The sequence below is a fragment of the Rhea americana genome, unplaced genomic scaffold (genome assembly GCF_003343005.1).
Source record: "Rhea americana isolate MKP2758 unplaced genomic scaffold, rheAme1 scaffold_56, whole genome shotgun sequence".
NCBI lineage: Eukaryota > Metazoa > Chordata > Aves > Rheiformes > Rheidae > Rhea > Rhea americana.
This window is the reverse complement of record NW_028186712.1, coordinates 4,293,581-4,313,940: the sequence shown is the minus strand read 5'-3', so window position 1 is coordinate 4,313,940 and position 20,360 is coordinate 4,293,581. Positions and strand designations below refer to the sequence as shown.

General features: G+C 37.4%; 1 long non-coding RNA gene across 27 annotated transcripts in view; it reads right to left on the bottom strand.

Annotated features, from left to right (window-relative positions):
* Positions 1-20,360, bottom strand: part of LOC146587860 (uncharacterized) — a 359,490-nt gene that overhangs the window by 57,700 nt on the left and 281,430 nt on the right. For 20 of the 27 annotated variants that reach the window (XR_014897548.1, XR_014897547.1, XR_014897550.1 and 17 more), the window contains 5 exons: positions 17,690-17,795; positions 16,120-16,216; positions 14,161-14,217; positions 12,397-12,471; positions 6,667-6,722 (listed from right to left, as the gene is read on the bottom strand). This is a non-coding gene — a long non-coding RNA (uncharacterized LOC146587860). Of the gene's footprint in view, positions 1-5,374; positions 6,557-6,666; positions 6,723-12,396; positions 12,472-13,299; positions 13,327-14,160; positions 14,218-16,119; positions 16,217-17,689; positions 17,796-20,360 lie in introns of those variants that run through there. The other 7 variants (XR_014897566.1, XR_014897564.1, XR_014897568.1 and 4 more) reach the window with 3 other exon arrangements.

The window sequence follows — 20,360 nt, the reverse complement described above, 5'->3', positions numbered from 1 at the left end:
CTCACAATGAAGCACTGCATGTGTCAGGGAGATGGATTATATCTGCAGTGTCTGAATTTCAACCCTGACTATACGAGCTCCTACTTAACCTTACCTCAGGGATCTTGAATTTTGTGTCATTGAATTAGAACAGCAAATATATATTTTTATACGTCCTGATTATGTCACACTACAAACATTGAATAATGTGAGATAAAATGAAAGAAAAATGTCTTCATTATTCATGTCTGGCAAATAGTATATGCACCCTTTATTCTGAACTGTAAAGCTCCAAGTGTAGCAAAAAAAAAAAAAAAAAAAAAAAAAAAAACAGAGATAATAGCAGTAGGGGGTGTTTTTCTTCTGGAGATTTTTTTTAATCTATCATTAATTCCTCTTCAGAGTCTTTAGGCAGAACAAATAGAAACAAGAAATAATTAGATTAATATTCCCCCTTTTCACTAACTGAGATATGGGCATCAATGCCACAAAAATCCTGTAAAATAAATTGATTAGTCTCAATTCCTACTGGTCAGTTAAAAACATCAGTGCTGCAACTTAGAGTTTAGCTGAAATTTATATCTAGTGTACATTAAATGAGACAACAAAATGGCTGGAAAGTTTCAGTCACAGATACTAGTAAGATGGTGCAGACAAAGTTGAGTTAACCAGAGCTGCACTCTATTTATTCTGTGAATAACTGCTAAGCTTAGACCTTCACTATTATAAATTCAGGTCTGGAAAGTAACAGAAAGATACAAGTGCAGGGGTTCATGTTTTGCAATTCCTGCAGGCATCCTTATACAGGAAATAAATGTTTCCATCATTTGAGGTTAATTTAGCACATTTTTTAATAACGACTAAAAATTTACCCTATAAAATTAAGACTATAGAAAAGATATGATACCTTGAATACAGAGATGACTGCAAGATAAAAGGAAAGACTTATTTAAATACGATAGCACACACCTACCTGCAGTTGCATCCCTCACACTGTTCACAGTATTAGGCAATGGACTGATTTCAGAATGGAAACATCAAGTTTATATATGCACAATTCAACTTCTTTTAGCCCTAGTTCATCCTTCAYAAGGTCTTTTAATGAGCAAGATTCATTTCACTAGTAACATAAAAATCAAAGTGCAGGGTTTCATGAAGGATGGCTATAACGAGACATTGGGAGCATGTTTTCAATGATCCTTAAGCCTGGSTTTGGGGTTTAAATCAGAATATAGTAGAGAACCAGAGTACAAAGTCTTTTTTTGTCGATTTTGGTAAAAATTTAGGTCTGTATATGAGACTGRAAATGACGAATAAGCACAATGGAGCTGAAGACTGTTTAATTCATGTTAGCACTTTAAAGGCTATGTTTTTTAAAAATAAATGAAAACAGCTCCCTAGTTCTATAGCGTTTTTCCCTTGCACAGACTTGAATCAGAGGAAATAATATTAAAGAGTAAACTCAGCAGTGGTCTCTGAGTATAGTACTATAATGCCTCTCTCTTCAGGAGTCATACATTTGCACATTCATTGCACACTTAGCCTGTGTGACTCCCTGGTATCAGAACAAATTACTAGAAAGAAAAGCACTGGAAAGAGAGTTATTATCAGAGGTGTAGTACATAAAATATTTCAGTATTTTTCCTTATGGCTTGTTTGCAAAAAATACTTACCCAACTTGAATCATTGTATATAAAAATATAGAACCCAGTCAGTGGTGGTGGTGGGGGGGGAGAATAAGTCTTAAAGATTTGCAGAAACAGTCTCATCCACTTAAATCATTCTCCTTGGCTCATCTCACTCCATCTGGAGTGAGATGTAAACTGCTCCCCTGCAGTTTACAGAATACGTAATTTTACACACACACACACACACACACACACACACACACACACACCTTTAAAACATTTTTGAAGGAAATGCTATCCAATTACCAGAGAAGGACAATGGTTAATGTATCACCCTCACTGCTCAAAGTTGCTAGGAATAAGACTTTTTTTTTTTAAGTGGTATTTCTCCATCTCTGGAACTTCTGTAAGACTCAAAGGCTCACAAAGCGTCTGTCCTGAGATAGGGATGTCTTGTTTTGGCTGGTGTTCAGAAGACTTCAGCTGRCACTTACCTATGGCGTCAAGGTATCAAGCATTTTGTTGGATATAGGAATTTATCATAAGACTTTTTTGGGGCAAAACATTCTTGAAACAGGCACAAAAAAMCCCACACTATAAAATACTAAATATTTATTGAGGTCTCACAATTCATGTTACRGTGATTTTGTTTTAGAAAAAAGAAGTCACCATCTAAATACCTCATAGTAAAACAGTAGGATATTAAATGTATTCTTCCCCAGAATCAATGGGAGAAAAAGAAAAACTGAGAACTTCTGTAAGGTACTRAGCCTTTTTTATTTTACCTTGTAACTTAGAGCTACATATAAATTAAAGAGGAAAATAATCTGCACCACTCTGCACTGAAATAGGACTATTTCATTGATCTGCCTATTTGGCATTCCAATCCTAATACCTCGTGTTTTTTTTTTGTTTGTTTGTTTGTTTGTTTGTTTGTTTGTTTGTTTGTTTTTCCAGCCAAAACAATGTTATTTCTGTAGGGGTTTCACACTCACTTTTCTTCCTCCTGCTAGGGACCAATCTACAACTACATGGGGACACATTCCACAGTCTGCAGTATTTCACAGGCCTAACTGCAAATTTTGCACATCTTATAAAGCGTAAATGAGCATGACACACTCCAAAGCCATTGATGCCCTTATTTCAGAAATAGTCTTGAGCACTGAAAACAGCTTGATATATCTGAAGATCAGTGACAGACTAACACTGTCACCAAGATTATTTTTGGCTGCCTTTGTCCTCTGAATAGTAGGAAAGGCCTCATCTATGGGTCATTCCAAGACTTTCTCTATGTTGCCTCAGGTGCACTCTGCATTAGTAGTTTATACAGTTACATCTCTTATGAAAACATCATTGATGTTCTTTAATTTCAGTACAGCTCCCAAAGGTATTTAGTGTTATCAAGTGCACTTGGATCCTAACATCCATCTTTTGGAGAATTAGCAGCACCTGCTTTCTAGAAGACTGCATCCTGATTCATCCTCACYTTAAGAAGTGTTATCTCTACAAACAGGTAAGGGTCTTGTTACTGTAGCAGTGGATGCAGGACAGTGACTGGTCTTTGGTAACTACTGCCTCTTCCTTTCTACTAGCATTGATATGAAGTAGAAAGCTTCATCTGTAGCTAAAATGTATGAGCTTGATGTTACGAGCTGCACAGAGACAGTCTGGAGTTAAGACTGGGCAAAACTCCTTCCCAGGCTAACTACAACTTTTTCCTGACGCAATCACAAACAATTTAACTTYTTTCCAGTTATTTTTATTCCATTTATTTCTACTCTTGTACTTTGCTTCTGCCTGTACAGATGCAGTACACTGCTGTCTCTTACTTAGTCTCTTAACTGTTTGATATGGAGTATTTTGTTATTACTCCAGTGTACGGTAAGCAGTTGCTTTATAAAATATCCCAGTTAAATTATGTGATGAGTCTTCTGCATTGAAAACAATACAGAATGTTGCTATATTTGACCTAAAACAATTTACATCAACTGATCAACTTGAGTAGCTAAAAGCTTGCAACCTCAGTCCTTTAGCTCTGAAACAGCATTAAATTTGTAGCTATTGGGGGGGAAGGGCAAGGGGGCAATTAACCCATGAAATAAGTTCACATCCTGCATTCCCACTAAGTGTAATTCCTACAGTTTTAAACAACATTCATATACCTAAAATTTATGATTCTAGTGTTTCTGGACACTAAAAGGTAARTTAATCAAAGGTATTCATACACCTTTTTCAAGAGCACATTGTGGCATTTAAACCAATTACCAAATTTTCCACGAGCATATCTTGATCAGCYTCTGTCAACTCCTGTTGCATGATTCCCAAAAGATTTTGTAAGACTTTGAAAAAATCAAATGCTGCTATTTTGTGAAGAAAACATTTCATTCCTCAGTGTCTCMAGAGCCTTGCAATTAACCTTGATATTAAATACTCCATGTCAAGTTCTCAAAACCAGATACACACACTATATGCATACATGTTCAGGTTTATCAGTATATATGATATAAAAAGGTTAGAGTTGTGAATTGAGCTACAAAAGTTTAAGAAATTATTTTTTATGTTTATATTTTCTCTCAACATCGTCTTCATTTCTCACAGCTGTTTTCTCTCTCCTAGGTCTCACAAAGCAAAGATAGATTTCAAAGCTCTCAGCCTCTGCTAATGAAACTTATTTGTGCAAAACTATCTGGCAGTAGGATATAAAGAAGACTGAGAGATACTTTTCGGAGGTGCACAGAGGAAAGGCAACGAACTCTTGGAATAGGTTGGCAGAAGAGGTTTAAATATATCCAAGGATAGATATTCCATAATCTCAGTTGGAGAGACCCCTGAGCAACTTGGCCTAAGTTACTCTATAAAAGACCAGAATGATACTTATCTTAATACTTCTAGTACATCAACCTTTTCCAGCGATCTATAACAGATGTGGGAAAAGGGGACTATTGCACACTGAGCACCTACAGCAAATCATCTACCAGTACTGTTCAAGTATTGCCCATTATGTAGTAGATGAGAAATACAATCAACCTAAATCAGCAATTTAGAAGTATGCRGAGGAGGCATCAAGACAGCAAAAAACCCATGCTGCATTGTTAAACAAGGGGAACCTTTCCCCAAAGGACTGGCTGACCAGTCTCACAGATGTGCAGCAACTACAAGAATGYGATGAACCTCTGTAGGACATATCAGATGAGACAAATTAGCAAAGGTATTTAGGTAAGTGATGTGAAAACAACAAGAATAGCAGAAATTCAGAAACCTACTCAAATGCTTTCTATTATTTCTTCACTGAATCTCCCTGTCCATGGAGGCAAATGTTCCAGATGTATCCAAAGAAGTCTTCCACAAACAAATTATAGTGTGCTTTTATTTCAGGAGAAAAAAAGATTAGGAAAGGTAGGTGAGCATCATCTGACCTCTAGTAGATCCATACATATGCAAATTCAGGTCCAGAAGCAGGAGATTTTTGCATGCATAAACACATGCAATTYCCTTCCTCCCTCTCCCTCATCACATTACCTAAGTGTGCTCATTCATACATATACTCCACAGCAAGAATATATCTGTGGAAGGTAGAAACTAGCCAGTAGTATAAGTAGTATAATTTAAGGGTAAGTCTTCACTATTGAGATGTAAACAGTTGGAAGTGGAGGGTAAATTGTGTTCAGATTGTTAACATAGACAGAAAACTTTTCATCTTCAAGACTRTTGCTTTATCATAGGATCCAATTTTCCTCTTTTCCTTCAAACTCATGCCAGAGGCAGCATTTCAAAGTCTGCAATAAAAGTCTTTATTTTGTTCATCTAGAATTTCCTCCTGAACTTTGTCACTTACACAAAGGAGAGTGCATCATAAACAGTGTTTGACAAATGGTTTGAGGGCTTCTCTGTAATTCCAATTTCTTGGCAAAAGAACTGTTTAGAAGTTCTTTAAGAGGGAGACCAACTGAAACCAGAAAATAAACAGCCAGCRTGACGATGGAAAGCAGTATCTGGGCTAGGTTGTTAAGTTGTTGGAAGAATATTAATCATCATTAGATGGTCTTAGTTTTCCCCAGTGATCCATCTTCTAGAGACATCAGTTTTAAAGCTAGAATAATTGCCTTGTCGAGATAGCAAGTAGTAGAAAGCTGCTAGACAAGTTACACCAACAGTTTGACCACTTGTGGATTACAAAGAAAATTGCTTTCAAGAGATGCAAGCTTTTCATCTTCCCTTTATAACCGAGCAGAAAAAACACTATCAAATTTAGTCAATGGGAAGTGTCACCCTACCTGCTAAAAGAAATAGGGCAAAACAAAAACAGATTCTGGTTTAGGTAAAGATGTATTTGTTGAGACTCAAGTTGCATAGACATCTAAGGGCAAGTCTCTCACAGCTTCATAATACTTGTTCAAAGGCTGCTGGAATTCACACCTCAGTCTTTRCAACAGACACAATAGACAGAGGTATCTGTTGACATTAAAATTATATTTCCATCAGTCAAATGACAGGCAAACACCAARAAAAGAAACAGAGCACCAAAGGCTGTAATCCTGAAAAATACTTGTTGCAAGGAAGGAGGAATGGTCACTGGTCTTAGGAGGCATGCATTTGCACAGATTGCATACACAAACAGGTCAGATCCACTTTCCTCCTTAAAATAATGATTTCTGAGAGCAAAGTTAACGGGATTTTATCCAACACAAACAATGGAAAGAAGTTGCTGCTTACATTCACAGGTGACTTCGTCTTATGTTCTTATGAGATGTGATTGCTCTGGCTTCAGTTAAGCCATGATGGCATGACAACATTCAACAACACAATGTAACCACAAAAGCCTAAAACAGATTACTAAACTCCCACAGCACAGCTGAATTCTCTTTGAATAACAGATCAACCTGTCTAGTCATCACTTGACTAAACAAACATTTCTAATGCAGACCAATAGTGTCTTAATAGGCTTCTTTCTGAAAAGCAGAGAGAAACAGCAAATTAATACTGAACCGTAGAAGTAGCACGAATATATAAATGAGGGAGGAAGAGCAGGAAAAAAAAAAAAGAAAAAAAGACAACTTACCACAAAGGTAAGTAGTAAGAACGCCAGCTCTTCCRCAGGGCACCAAAAGAATGCTTCTGGAGAAGGAAAATGAAAAACTGTCATAATGATAACACAAAGTATGAAGATAACAGCCCATCTGCAGAACCTTTGGTAACAAGTGAACTTTGTGCCATTAAGTTCTTGGATTACTAAATTTACTATTGTAGCAGCTGTAACTGATAATCACACAGCTTAAACAAAGGAACTAGAAGATAAACATACATCACTCAGATGGTTTTGACTTTGTTCCTACTGGACTAACTCTTTGGACAAATATTCTCAGTTCTACACTTGAAACTCTAAAGTAGCTAAAACTGCATATGTATAAAAGAATAAGAGAAATAATTACTCTGTTTCTAATTCTGGTATCTCCAGTTCAATCTGTAGAGAAATTGTTCACTAGTTTAATGGAAGGATTTGCTATGTAGTTCAGAACACACTCTTGTATTTGAATTTCACTTAAATATGAATGTGAGTGCAAACACTGACATGAGAACAGATGATTACAAATTAAAATAAAGCAAAATTTCTTAAAAACCTAAAAATTGGGAACTCTAGCTCCATTAAAATACACAAATTAAAATCGTYGCAACCCTATTCCTGGTGAAGTTTTTTCAAGCTTTTCGATGTGCTGAAGCAAGCTAGGTCTCCTGGGCAGTCGTTGAGCTGCACTCGTTTCTCTAGATTTTTCTTGCTACTTCTTACACACTGAGTAAGCAAGATTCAAATATTTCATCTCCAAATTCTTGCTTTTGCATGGAATTCTGTGCCATTATCGTACAGTGTAACTATTGAAATGCTAAATGGGTATCTCATTTGGAGCCAACCTCTGACCTTAGCAAYAGTTTATGAATACATTTTATTATTTTAATAAGAGATTGAAATAGCACAAATATTTGGCAGTGTTGTAATAATATGGCCACATTTCTCATTCAAATGATACAGCAGTACATAAAAAATGTTCATTAAAATAGCATTTATGTCTGACTTAACCTTAAAAACAATGTAATTCAAAGCTAACTCTTTCTTGTGGCTGTGTACTGCAACCAATACGATCATCTACCTTAACCTATGGATATACAGGAAGAACATGAATTGCAAGAACTAGAGAGAATTTGGTCAGCAAAGACTTAACCGCAGTTTCTTTGCATTAGTATCTTAAACTCAGGCAGTAAATGATATTTTGCAGATATTTTTAAGTTTCCTTTGTACTACTTTCTCACAGTTAGAAGGTCAGAAGAAATTAGCCATTCTGATTGTCTAATACTACCTTTAAAATTTTCACCATTGTACAGTATAACTTCATTCCTATCAAAATCCGAAATAGCCCTAAATTTCTAGCATTGGCTTCCCAGGAGATTATAATCATTTAATGCAAAAGTTATAGCCAGTTCTTGTACATAACAGAATTTGATCTAATAAGCTTGCTAGCTAGTTGGCTACTGCAGTATAATAGTTTTTACAAACACAATAGTCATTATAAAGCTTCTTCAAACAACGAAAAGAAAAAGGAAACATACGATTTTCATAGGATCATAGGATCAGTWAGGTTGGAAGGGACCTCTGGAGATCATCTAGTCCAACCTCCCCGCTCAGCAGGGTCACCTAGAGCATGTTAGACAGGGTTGCATCCAGGYGGGTCTTGAATGTTTCCAGAGAAGGAGACTCCACAACTTCTCTGGGCAACCTGGTCCAGTGCTCCATCACTCTCACAGGGAAGAAATTCCCCCTCACGTGCAGGYGGAACTTCCTGTGCTTCAATTTCTGCCCATTGCCTCTTGTCCTGTCACACGGGACAACTGAAAAGAGTTTGTCCCCGACCCCTTGACACTGTCCCTTCAGGTACTTGTACACATTGATAAAATCCTCCCTCAGGCTTCTCTTCCCCAGGCTAAACAGGCCCAGCTCTCACAGCTGTTCCTCAYAGGGCAGGTGCTCCATCCCTCTGATCATCTTTGTAGCCCTGCACTGGACTCTCTCCAGTAGCTCCATGTCTCTCTTGGACTGGGGAGCCCAGAACTGGACACAGTACTCGAGATGAGGCCTTCCCAGGGCTGAGTAGAGGGGCAGGATCACCTCCCTCCACCTGCTGGCAACACTCCTCCTAATGCACCCCAGGAGACCATTGGCCTTCTTGGCCACAAGGGCACATTGCTGGATCATGATCAACTTGTCATCCACCAGCACTCCCAGGTCCTTCTCTGCAAAGCTGCTCTCCAGAAGGTCAGCCCCCACCTTGTACTGGTGCCTAGGGTTATTTTCCCCTAGGTGCAGGACTCCGCACTTGCCCTTGTTGAACCTCAGGAGGTTCCTCTCTGCCCAGCTCTCCAGCCTGCCCAGGTCTCTCTGAATGGCAGCACAGCCCTCAGGTGTGTCAGCCGCTCCTCCCAGCCTGGTATCATCTGCAAACTTGCTGAGGAGGCACTCTGTCCCCTCATCCAGGTCATTGATGAAGAAGTTGAACAGGATGGGACCCAGTACTGGGCCCTGGGGGATGCCACTAGCCACAGGCCTCCTCCARCTAGACTCCACGCCACTGATGACAGCCCTCTGAGCTCTGCCTTTCAGCCAGTTCTCAATCTACCTCACTGTCCACTCGTCTAACTCACACTTCTAGAGATTAGTTTTAGATATTCCATTTGGCTGAAGGTAAAAAATGGCCAAAAAGAGAAAAGAGACATGTACAAACACCAAGTACTTGTAGACACCCAGTGGCCTTTGTCAACTGAGAGAAATAAATAGTAGTCTGCTCTGAATTGCCCCGTGAAGCAATTCTGTGCTCAGTCATAAGCTTCCYGGGGATTCTGTTTCTCTCCATCTACTATTTAGAAGCCTAGTCCCCTGACTCAGGCTTTTTAACTTCAAATTTTTGAGTGGTTGATGTGAAAATATGAGCTYGGTTACTTTTAGAGGGCCTTTACTTGTGTGTAACAACCATATCACGATTTTTCTAAAGTCATTCATAAATTAGATGTGCATTCCACAATGGAAAGTCAAACATGCTTTATGAAAGGATGATATTATTGTTTATCTGGAGTACACCAACAAAGTAGATATACGGAGGAAAAATGTCACACAAAGGATCTCACATATATACACAACTAGCAGTAGTTGGACTTGCCAACTCACTTTACAGGTGGGAATGGRAGGGGTAGTTCTTTCCTTTACTCCCACCAAATAAGCATGTCTCAGCCTCATTCAGATCAGCCCCATGGATGCCTGGCCCTAGGCTTAGCCATTTGGTTCACATAACTAACCCTCCCGATGGCCTGAATCGGCATTTGGCAAGAATCTCATCTAGACTAGTTCTGTCCTAATGCCCATCACTGTAGTGCTTGCGCAACGGCCAGAAGTACATACAGCAACATGATACAAACCTGTCCTGTGCTTGTTCTCTATTCTCAGAAGAAAGTAGTWTACACAGGACAGTGTGTGTTCTGTATGTGTGCGTGCACGTGCATGCATTCTTGGAATTTTTTGTTTAAAAACACATTCACACTTACACTTCTGTATTTATGGCTGATAAAGCATAGTCATATAAATACTTTACATTCAAAGCTAAAGTAGGGAGAGGATGTATATGACCCAYAGGGGATCACAAAGATGTTGTACAGCTTTGGGCCAACCCTCCAGAAAGCTCTTGCTCACCAGTTCTGAGCCACCTGACATGAAATATGTATATATATGCCTTTGACTAAGTAACTAGAATTGTAACGAGTTTTTTCAATTCATACTTTTCCTCTGCAGTATTAGCTGGAAAGAAAGTGTCCCTTGGGACCCCCAGGGTTATATAACAGTTTTCTAGATATTTCTGCTGAATGCATTCAGAATGTTTTAGCAATATAAATATTGACTTCACTTTTCAGGCAACATCAAAATTTATTGACCCTTGAGGTAAATATTAATCTCAACCTAGACACAGTCRATATTTACCAATTGGTTCAATACTTCTTGATGATCATCTTAAGATGATTCAACACATGCTTGCTATGCAAAAAAGTTTATTATAATCTTACATGGTTTTTAATGTACTGTTCTTTCTATTTTATCTTAGCAGAGAAAGTTTYTAAATGCTGTTTGATAAATAATGTTGTCTACTTTTAGTTGATATTCTTTATCATAAGAAAATATGGATACTTAAAGATTACAGAAAATAAAAAAAAAATGCATAATGAATACACAGTCCTGTATAGCAAGTTTGGGGAATGCAGAGTTCAGCACCAGTAAGTTTTACTTAGTGATGAATTAAAAAAAAAACTCCATAGACAAAGTACACAAGTGTCAGCTTAGGAAAAAAAAAGTGTGTGTGTATATATATGCATATACATATAATCTTTAAAAAAAAAAAATTTATATTCACTGATCTGAAATAAGGAGAGGAACTGATGGAGTAATGTACAAATGATTAATGAGGCAAAAAGTTTTCCAAAATTACAAAAATCTGAGTAAAATATCCCCATAGAAAAAATAAGGATAGACGTGGAGTCATAAAGCTCACAGATCCGTTAGAGATCAATGAGAATTCAATCCACTACTCTTTCAACCTCTTTTCTTAAAGCATAGTTCAGAAAAATCTCTGTCCACCAGCTCCACCAGCTTGTTACTGGTTGCAAGAGCCCTACCATCAGATCTACACACACCATTAAGCTCTGAAAAACACCTAAGTAAGGTGTGCTATGGACTGAAGTGCCTTATGATCACTTAAGCTGCATTCTCATAGCTCCTGTGGGCTTAACTGGTAAAATCAGAAAAGGTGTACAAACTCAACAAGTTTCTCTCTCTCTGYTCAAAGTTTTTCCATCCAAAAATAAAAACAAAACAAAACAAAATAAAATACTCCATAGAAAGACCATCACCCTGACTGAACCCTCTAGATACCTGATCAAGGACTCTGGCACTATATGCACACTCATGCACACATGACCACATTCACACAGGCTCCCAGATGCTGAGAAGGGCACAAATAAAATAAGGGCACAAAACAARTAAGCAGCTTGACAAAGGTCATGCATCAAGTGTTGCCCGTGGACCAAGACTGTTCAAAGCTCTGTGCCATTCATTCTCTGTAAGAAATCTCAGTTTTTGGAGGGCAGGGAAGGGGGAGACCACCACAGCTAGCTTTCCCTAGCATGTTGTTGAAAACTAGAATTCTAATGGATTTTTTAAAAGTAAGGTATGTTTTACACATACATCCCAATATGTACCCACTGAAGTTATCGTATATTAAAAATCAGCTGTCAGATACATTTCTTTGTTCCATTTTCAGAAAATTTTATTTCTGAACTCAGTTTGTACATTTAACAGTAATGGTTCTCAYGAAACATAATACCCAGGACAAGTCCAATATATTTACCCATAAACATTGTACAGGTGTTGTTCCAAGAATGCAGAACAAACCTGAACTTTGAAGCCTGAATTATTTCCCTAACGTCAAGAAATATTTCATATGAAAAAATCACAAGGCAGCAACCTGGATAGGCTTAGTGTTGTGTATAAAACAACAAAAAGGGTTCTGAAAAGCAACGTAAACCAAAACATCTGTCTGACTAGATTAAAACACAGCACACACACTGCTATCAGCAGAGACAAAATTCAGTGTTTTCAGACTGGTCCATTTTAAAATGTGGGAGCTCTGACAACACAGTTAAACCATAAAACRTGTAAAAAAATAAATTTTATATTTAAAACAGCAGACCCGAGCCTACTTACTGTTTTTCTGTGGACTTCCTCAAGAGTGATAGTGTTCCTCAATAAGATGCTAAACACTGAGAGCATTCCAGATGCCTGGATATACAAAGATAAGATATGGGTGTAAAAATACAAATAAACACACTTGAAATTGAAAATACACATAAATTTACTGTTTACTGCTCTACATCATTACACAGTGGATTACCTGCAGTTTTTGTGTAGTTTACATTAGTTAGACCTGCAGTTTAGTATGGACTCCTAGAAGTCAGTAGACTACTTCTGGCTGCAAGAACTAAGAAAGTAAGCCTATATTCAGTAAGCTTAAAATTAATAAATAAAATCTATATCTATATAGAAAGTTTTCATTTTATGGGGCCCCTGGAAGATCATGAACTACTGATAAAGGTCCCCTCAACTATCACACAAGCCAGAAAATTGAATCCAAGTTGTAAATCAAACATACAAGAGGAAATTTGATCTAAAACTACGTAAGTGCCTATTAGCAGAAAATAAATATTCTTTCACAATTCCCCTTAGTCCTGAAACATGTTTGGGATTACTGTAAACTTTAGAGAATCACAGAATCTTCTGGTCTGTTTCCTTYTTCTCCCATCTTTAACTCAGCTTTGTTCCCTCACTACTGTGGTTGTTAACACCATCAAATACTTGAGGTTAAAACCGTTGTCTGAAGTATATCACAAAAACGGCTGTACTTTCCAATGCAGCAGAAAACAAAGAGTAAGTTAGAAAATATTCAATATAGACTTCAACAATGACAATATAAAAGTAGTCTTTTTAGTGAAGCTTAGTCTTCCACTTAACTGAAGTGAATCTTTCAAGTGCCACACRCCATGCCACAGATTTAGTGTGTGGCATATGTGCTTTACATGTATTAAAATCTGCAGGAGTGTACGGARTTACCTTTTGCTGGTCTTCACCTATACTTTACTATAAAACAAGACCATTATTTTGAAACAGACTATTAAAAAAGTTATGAACAATTTCATATGCTGCATATATTCTAATTCTTTAGCTGAAGTTTCTGAAGATCTTTTTTTTTAGCTCTTGAGGTTCATGAATCAGACTTCCACAATGAGCAATGTCAGCTCYACCAGTAAAAGCTGAAATTTCTTGAATAAGGTGTTAATTTCACCAAAATGAGCTTTAGGGTTACAGAATTATTAAACCTTAAGTCAGTYAAATGCAATGGATAATGAATCCAACAGTATAAAAGAAAATGTGTTCTAATGTTCAATGGCAAAAAGTAAAAATATACATATACAAACATGTTTTGGTAAAGAACGAACCAAAACAAAAATTCTATCATACCCTGGTCTTGGAAAATACTCAGTTTACCAGAAAAGTAAAAGAAATCCTGAGTTTCATTGCTAACATCTTTCAGTGTGGTTCCCCAAAAATAAAAATAAAAAAGAATACTGTGTACTTAAAAGAATGCTGTTACATTATGTGAGAGATGAAGCATGTACAGTCACAAAGAAAAGAATATTTTCCATAGTATAAATAGTTGGATACTTGTTCAAGAAAATGCTTCATGAACATTACTGCTATCACCTAAACAGGTGCAGCAGGTTTAACAATATGATTCCAAAAGAAGTTTTTCCAGAGTAAGTCTGTCGTTACATCCTGGGCTAGTCCAGTAGGAAAACCCACAAGCCTTTTCATATTTCTCTGTTAGTTCAGCCCTATAGATAAGCTTAAATCTCTCCATTAGTGAAGGCAGTGGACAGTCGTTTCATGGAAGAAAAAAAAATCCATCCATACCTTTAGAACTTTTTTCCAGGGTAGCTCAACAGTGAGATGCACTTTGAGACTATGAAACTGTAAAGAAGGTAGAGCAAAGGTAAAACCAATRATTCAAAAAAGTAACAAATGTACACTTCTGGGGGACAACCCAGAATGCATATAAGAGAAGTGATCTCAGAGTAAGTGTTGCTTGGATTACTGAATATTGCTCTCAACCCTGGAACAACATCTTTTACTGCTACTGCCCTTGAACCCAGTCAATATTCATTTGACAAATAGCATCTATTTATATAATTTTGAAAAGACAGGCTTTACAGCAGTGCCAGGAATGTTAGCCCTATAATTCATATTCATTGTTATTCATAGACAAGATATCCAATATCTTGGCTGAGGCAGAAATTAACTCTGCCTCTAATGACAATGTCTTTCTTTTATTATTAATTTATTTCTCTAGATGTTGAACTTCCTCAGGTTTAATTTCAGCTTCAAATTGTATTCAACTTATTTTGCAAAGGCAAGAACGTTAAGCAAATGTGACTGGTAAAGCATCCAAAAAATTAATTTCTAAACTCACTGGGAGATCAACTCTCGTGTTCCAATGAGGGAAGCAGGAAGAATCTCCTCCTCCAYGTTAGAGCACTGCCTAATTTGCCTAATGTACCTCGTAGTAAGCTATTGTCCATTTTGTAGCTGAGGGACTTACCTGATATTTTAGATGCAGGAAAGTTGATTAGCCTGACATTAGGCCAGCAAAAACCAAGTTTGTTTGCTATTACTAGTGAAGACCATAATAAATACACTACTCCATTGGCAACAGTAAGAGACATAAGACAGACCAATTCTTTGGAGCAGAGCATAAACTATCACATTAGAAAGCTCTGCTTCAGTGTGGGTAGAAAAGCAGTATTTCCCATTATGGAACAGGAACTGGGGGTCTGGCCCTAAACCATTAGCAAGGCTTATTTGGCTGTTTTCTACATCTACATTCTTCTTCTTAATATCAAATCACTGCAATCTCTCAGCAAAGACAAGACAAACTGGAAGATGGCCAAGATTTGCCAGAGGAGAGCAGGAACCTCCAGCTGTACATTGTTTTCTTCTAATCCCAACCCACTTTTTACACTCAACCTGGATCCTGGATTATATACTTCTGCCAGAGTAACAAAAGCTGCTGTAGGAGATCCTAATAGGCATCTTATCTGGAGAAAGTGGGAGCTCTCCATAAGCTACCAGAGGGCAGAGATGCTGATAATGATGTTTCATTAACAGCAACTGCTGCCAAAAAAAAAAAAAAAAAAAAAAAAAAAAAAAAAAAAAAAAAAAAAAAAAAAAAAAAAAAAAAAAAAAAAAAAAAAAAGGAAAACAGAAAAACCTTCTGCCCTCACAGTGTCCACATGCAGTGTAAATTGCTCTACAGAAAGATTTTACTTTTTTTAATAAAAAGATCAGGACATAAATTATTACACCAAAAGTAGGATAAAAACAGGTGTCTTCTAAAAGAAAAGCAAAAAAATATATATTCTGTTGTTTTAATCCCTTGTTAATAATTCAATAAGGTAACTTTACAGAACTGTCAAAAATGATATTGCTGACTATAACCAGCAAACTAGTAAGTCACCAAAAAATTCAGTCACTTTACTCTTCTGCTTTAAGATGGTTTTGCCACAGACTTAGGATGACCTTTGTAAAGGGGATACAGTAAAGATTATTATAAGTAATCATCACCATTAGCTAAAGTCCCCAATCTAGAAAATGATTATGCAGTTAAGAAGTTGAAATGAATCAAGAAATACACCTTCAAGTGGTTCTCCTAGGAAAAAGTGGAAAAGTGGTAGTTGTTATGAAAACAAACCTTGGCACTATAAAACAATATTTCCAGTTAAAAGCTTAATATCAGAAGAAACACTTCCCAGGGAAAAAAAACAAACAAACAACAACAAAACCCATATACAAAACACGAAGTAGTTCTCTACTTACCTGCAGTTAGAATCTGGGTCAAGTTAAAACTATTGGAATACCTAGATTTAACCATTCCTCAAAGAAATCCATGCATTCCAAACCCTAGTTCCTAAAACTGGAGGGAAGTCAAAATACAGTGAAAATTTTTGAAAGCAAAAAAAACATGCAGCTGATAAAATTTCAATCCATAAGCAGCACCATATGGAGCTGCACAGGCTAGGGCAATACCACACTCCAAGATGCAGATGATGATAAGAGTTGGAAGCATCAGCAACAGTACAGGCAGAGACATCAACCGAGAGCAACTGGTCATTAACCAAAAAAGAGGTGAGGGGGAAGAAGGGACAATATTTATGAATTTTAAACTGAATACAAGTTTCCAGATAAGTTTACTTAAGTTAAACAAATAGGTAACATTCAAGACTTAAAATGTTTAGCCATACGTCTTCTCAAGATTCAAGAATGCAATTCAGTGTACGGATCACCAGATAGGGATAGAAAGAAAAAGTTTGATCAGAAGAAGAAAGTAATTCATTAATTAAGCTAATAAATTATTTAACTATTAATTATTAATCAATAACAATATTCTGAATTGCAACAAGTTTCCATTCAAAAACAGGTAGAAGACCAGAACAGAAGAATTTGAAGATGTAATTCAGGAAAAACAGAAATTCACAACAAGGAATAGAAGAGCTGAAAAAGCCCAATAGTTTCATGATTTGCATTGCTCTGATGAACTTTCAACATGTCTTAACCTAACACAAAGGCTAAGAGAGCTTATCTGCAGTCATAACAAGTAGAAAATATGACACACTGCTTTGCCCAAATATGTATAGAGGTAAGTGTTAGGCAAATATATAATAAAGATATAATTTTCAGTCTCCATACTTAAAAAAAAAAAAGAAAAAGAAAAAAAAAGAAAGCCTTGATGTATGAGTTCAGTTCTGCCAGAAAGCTCCCCAAAGACGAAGAGATTACGCACTGAGCCGACCCCCACACTGGGAGTATGCCATTTCCTCCAAACACCACTTGAACTACGCTCTACAGTATGCACGTACAGCTACAGGTGCTGATGCTAACTAAGTAAAAAGGGTGAAAAAAACCTTGGTAGAGACAGAAGGGCCTGTTGTAGATAAATTATCAATGCTACTGACAAATCACYTCCAGAAAGTGATTATGGTTATTCATATAGACAGTTAGGTCAGCATATTTCTTTCTTCTATTAGCAACTTACAGGAGAAGCTTTCAGCTTTCCAAGTATGCTCTATGAAGAAACAAGTTATGCCTTTATAGGAAGGAAGGGAAGAGGCAGAAATTYAACTGTTTCTCAAAGAAGACCCAACAAATATGGCAATGAAACAGGTGAATCYGAGGACAAGAGATGCCCAGAATAAAACAAAGTTAGTGATACCTCAAAACAGCAGTTCACCTCTGTCAGTGCACATATGCCAGTCAGCACAACAAAACAAAAATCTCAGAGGCTGACAGCRGGGTTTTTATAAGCATTTGATATTCTTTTTTAGCTTAATAARCTCAGATTGTTAGTGACTATAGTTATACTTTGGAAAGAAAGCTGCACRGTATTTACCTTTGAGATGTTCTTTCAAGAATGTACTCAATTGGTCATGTTCTGCAGAGGCTCAAGTGTCCAAACATGGATCATCCCCAGCAGATTCCTCGACTCCAAGCAATTACTGGAAAAAAAGAACAGAAAGAAAAAAATACACAAGAAAAGAAGCAAGACAAGAGAGCATGAAGACAATTCACCCACATCTTTTTTCCCCAGTCCTCCATCACTCATCCTTTTTCTTTATATGTCAAGCAATTTCATGATGCATACCAAATTATTTGTAACACCAGTTATCTTGAGAAGGACTAAAAACTGCTTGTTGAATGGGAAAGAGAAGAGTCGAAAGGAAGGCCTACATAGTCTCAAAACTTACACAAAACATGTGAGCATCTAGACAAATCTCCTCTATTAGGTACATTCTGTGTGGGACAAGGTTACCAGCCAAAATTTGTCTGTTTAGCGACTGGCTTAAAATAGCCAGAGAAGGTTGAAACTTTTGCAATGGGACCCTGGAGCAGCCAGAAGTGGATGCTCTTGTTTCCTTTCCTTAGAAAGGAAACCCTAAAAACACAAGCAAAAATCCCCATACYAAAAGGGTGTTAAAATGTTTCCATCATAACAAATTGAAATAAAGGTATTTGAAMAGGGATCTGCCTTACCATCATTTCTCCACAGGGCATGCCTGTATTCCAGGCTTGCTGTCAGTGATTTATGTTGCAACAAATTCCACATATACAAAGCAAGGTTTAGGAAAATTACTTTTTGCCACTTCTTCTGGATTTGACTGAAGTCCTGTTCCCTGAGGAAACCCTTCCTGYTGTAGGCCTCTGACTTGAAGGTGCAAGGGCACCCAGATACAAAATAGTTTCCTCCCAAAACAGCTTCCAGGTTCTAGCTGCTCCAGGATCAACTGTTATCAGAAGAAAGGTTTTTCTCCATCCGGTAGGCAATTCCACCCGGCCCAGTACACTGGCTCCAAGGCCACAGGAATTTCTCTGCTGCCCTATAACACTTTTCACAGAATATAACATATAGTTCACAGCAAACTATCGGTAAAGAGATACCATCTGTCACACTTCTCAAATCCGGGAAACAACTAAATTGCCTAAAACATCAGGATCCTGCCAATGAATAGGCAAGCTTTTGGAAAAATGGAATTATTGTGAAAAAACTTCTCAGTAAATGCAGATAACAAAGTGACTTCAAAGTACACAGACTCAAATCCTGTTTGGACAATGTCTTGTTTGCAAAGCTGTYGTCAAAAAGATAGTCATATTTTCTATATTAATATAACACAACAAGGATTTATTACAGTCCTTACAGTCTAAATCAYGATTTATTCAATTAGTCTTTACAACAGAAGTTATTAAAAGCTTAAYACTAGAATAAATAAATTCTTATTGTATTCCAGATACTTCCTCAGATTACCAATCATTCAAGTTGTTCTCCAGAGTAGTAAGCAACAACGAGGGGAGACAACAAAAAAAMCCAGCCTAACCTAATCATTTTTGTCTGTGTTACCTGCTGCCTCTGGAAGGACAAGCAGAGTCCATTGTGGTACAGTGTAACAGAAGAAAAAAATGCTTACAATTATTTAAGCATCAGAATGATCCAAGTCAAAATRGGCCTACACACTTAGGTGTAAATGTCATAATCTAGCTGATGTGCTCACAGTGSCACTGGTACTGATAYTTTTTTGTCYGAAAAAAAWCAGTTTTCCTTCATGCCAAAGCATCCGAATTATTTCACTATACACCTGTAATGCCAGTCCTATCTTTAAAAAAGGCTAAAAAAGGCTTCCGCATTCTTTGAATTTCAACTGGTTACTTAGTTTTCCGTATATTACAAATATTCTTTGGTAGCAYTTTTTCCTCTCCTTTCTGTGTGACTAAGTATTGTACCTCATTTCAGAGGAGGTGCACAAATCCAGAAAGTAAAGAAACATTTCTTGGAAAGGAGTACACAGGCTGACTTCAAGCAGAAAATTTATTTTCAAGCTGCTTCATACCTGCTGTCTATCAGAACACACCTGAAACCTGTCAAAGAGAGGACACTCCTCCAGAGCAGCTAATAGCCCAGCAGGGCTTATTGCTTACCAAGGATGTGAAAAGCAGGCTAGAGTGCATATCTGCCAGATTACTCTCATCTCCCTTTCACCCAACCGAGCCAAGACACCCTCATGAATTATTGTCTACCTCCTGCTTTTTTTCAGTGTGCAGTCATTTCCATCCACAGTTCCTCAGCCAAGAATATGGACGTATCCAGCCCTACCTTCAATGAAAGGGGTGACTGAAACTGGGGGGACCCAGTTCAGCGTAGTGCTGAAGAACCTGCTTCAAGTCACACACACGCTGTGGTATCCTGCTCAAGCRGCACGGTTTGCTGAAATCAGGGCCTGCGCAACTGCAAACAGATTGTTTCACTAAGGCCCAGTGCTGCTCTCCCAGGAATCTGCATGAACTTTGCCAGTTACTCCAACAGGAGCAAGAGTAACAGCGTTGTGAATAAATCTGKGAGGAAAATCCATTCTGCTCTAAACTGAATCCATAGGTCCCTTTTGTATTTTATATAGCCTTCTTTGGAGAAACCGCAACAAAGCTGCTGAGAGTTTGAAACCCCAGTGAACAAGTCCCTCTAGGCTCACTAAGAAAAGCAAAGCTCACATACTCATTGCCACTCACTTGTTAAT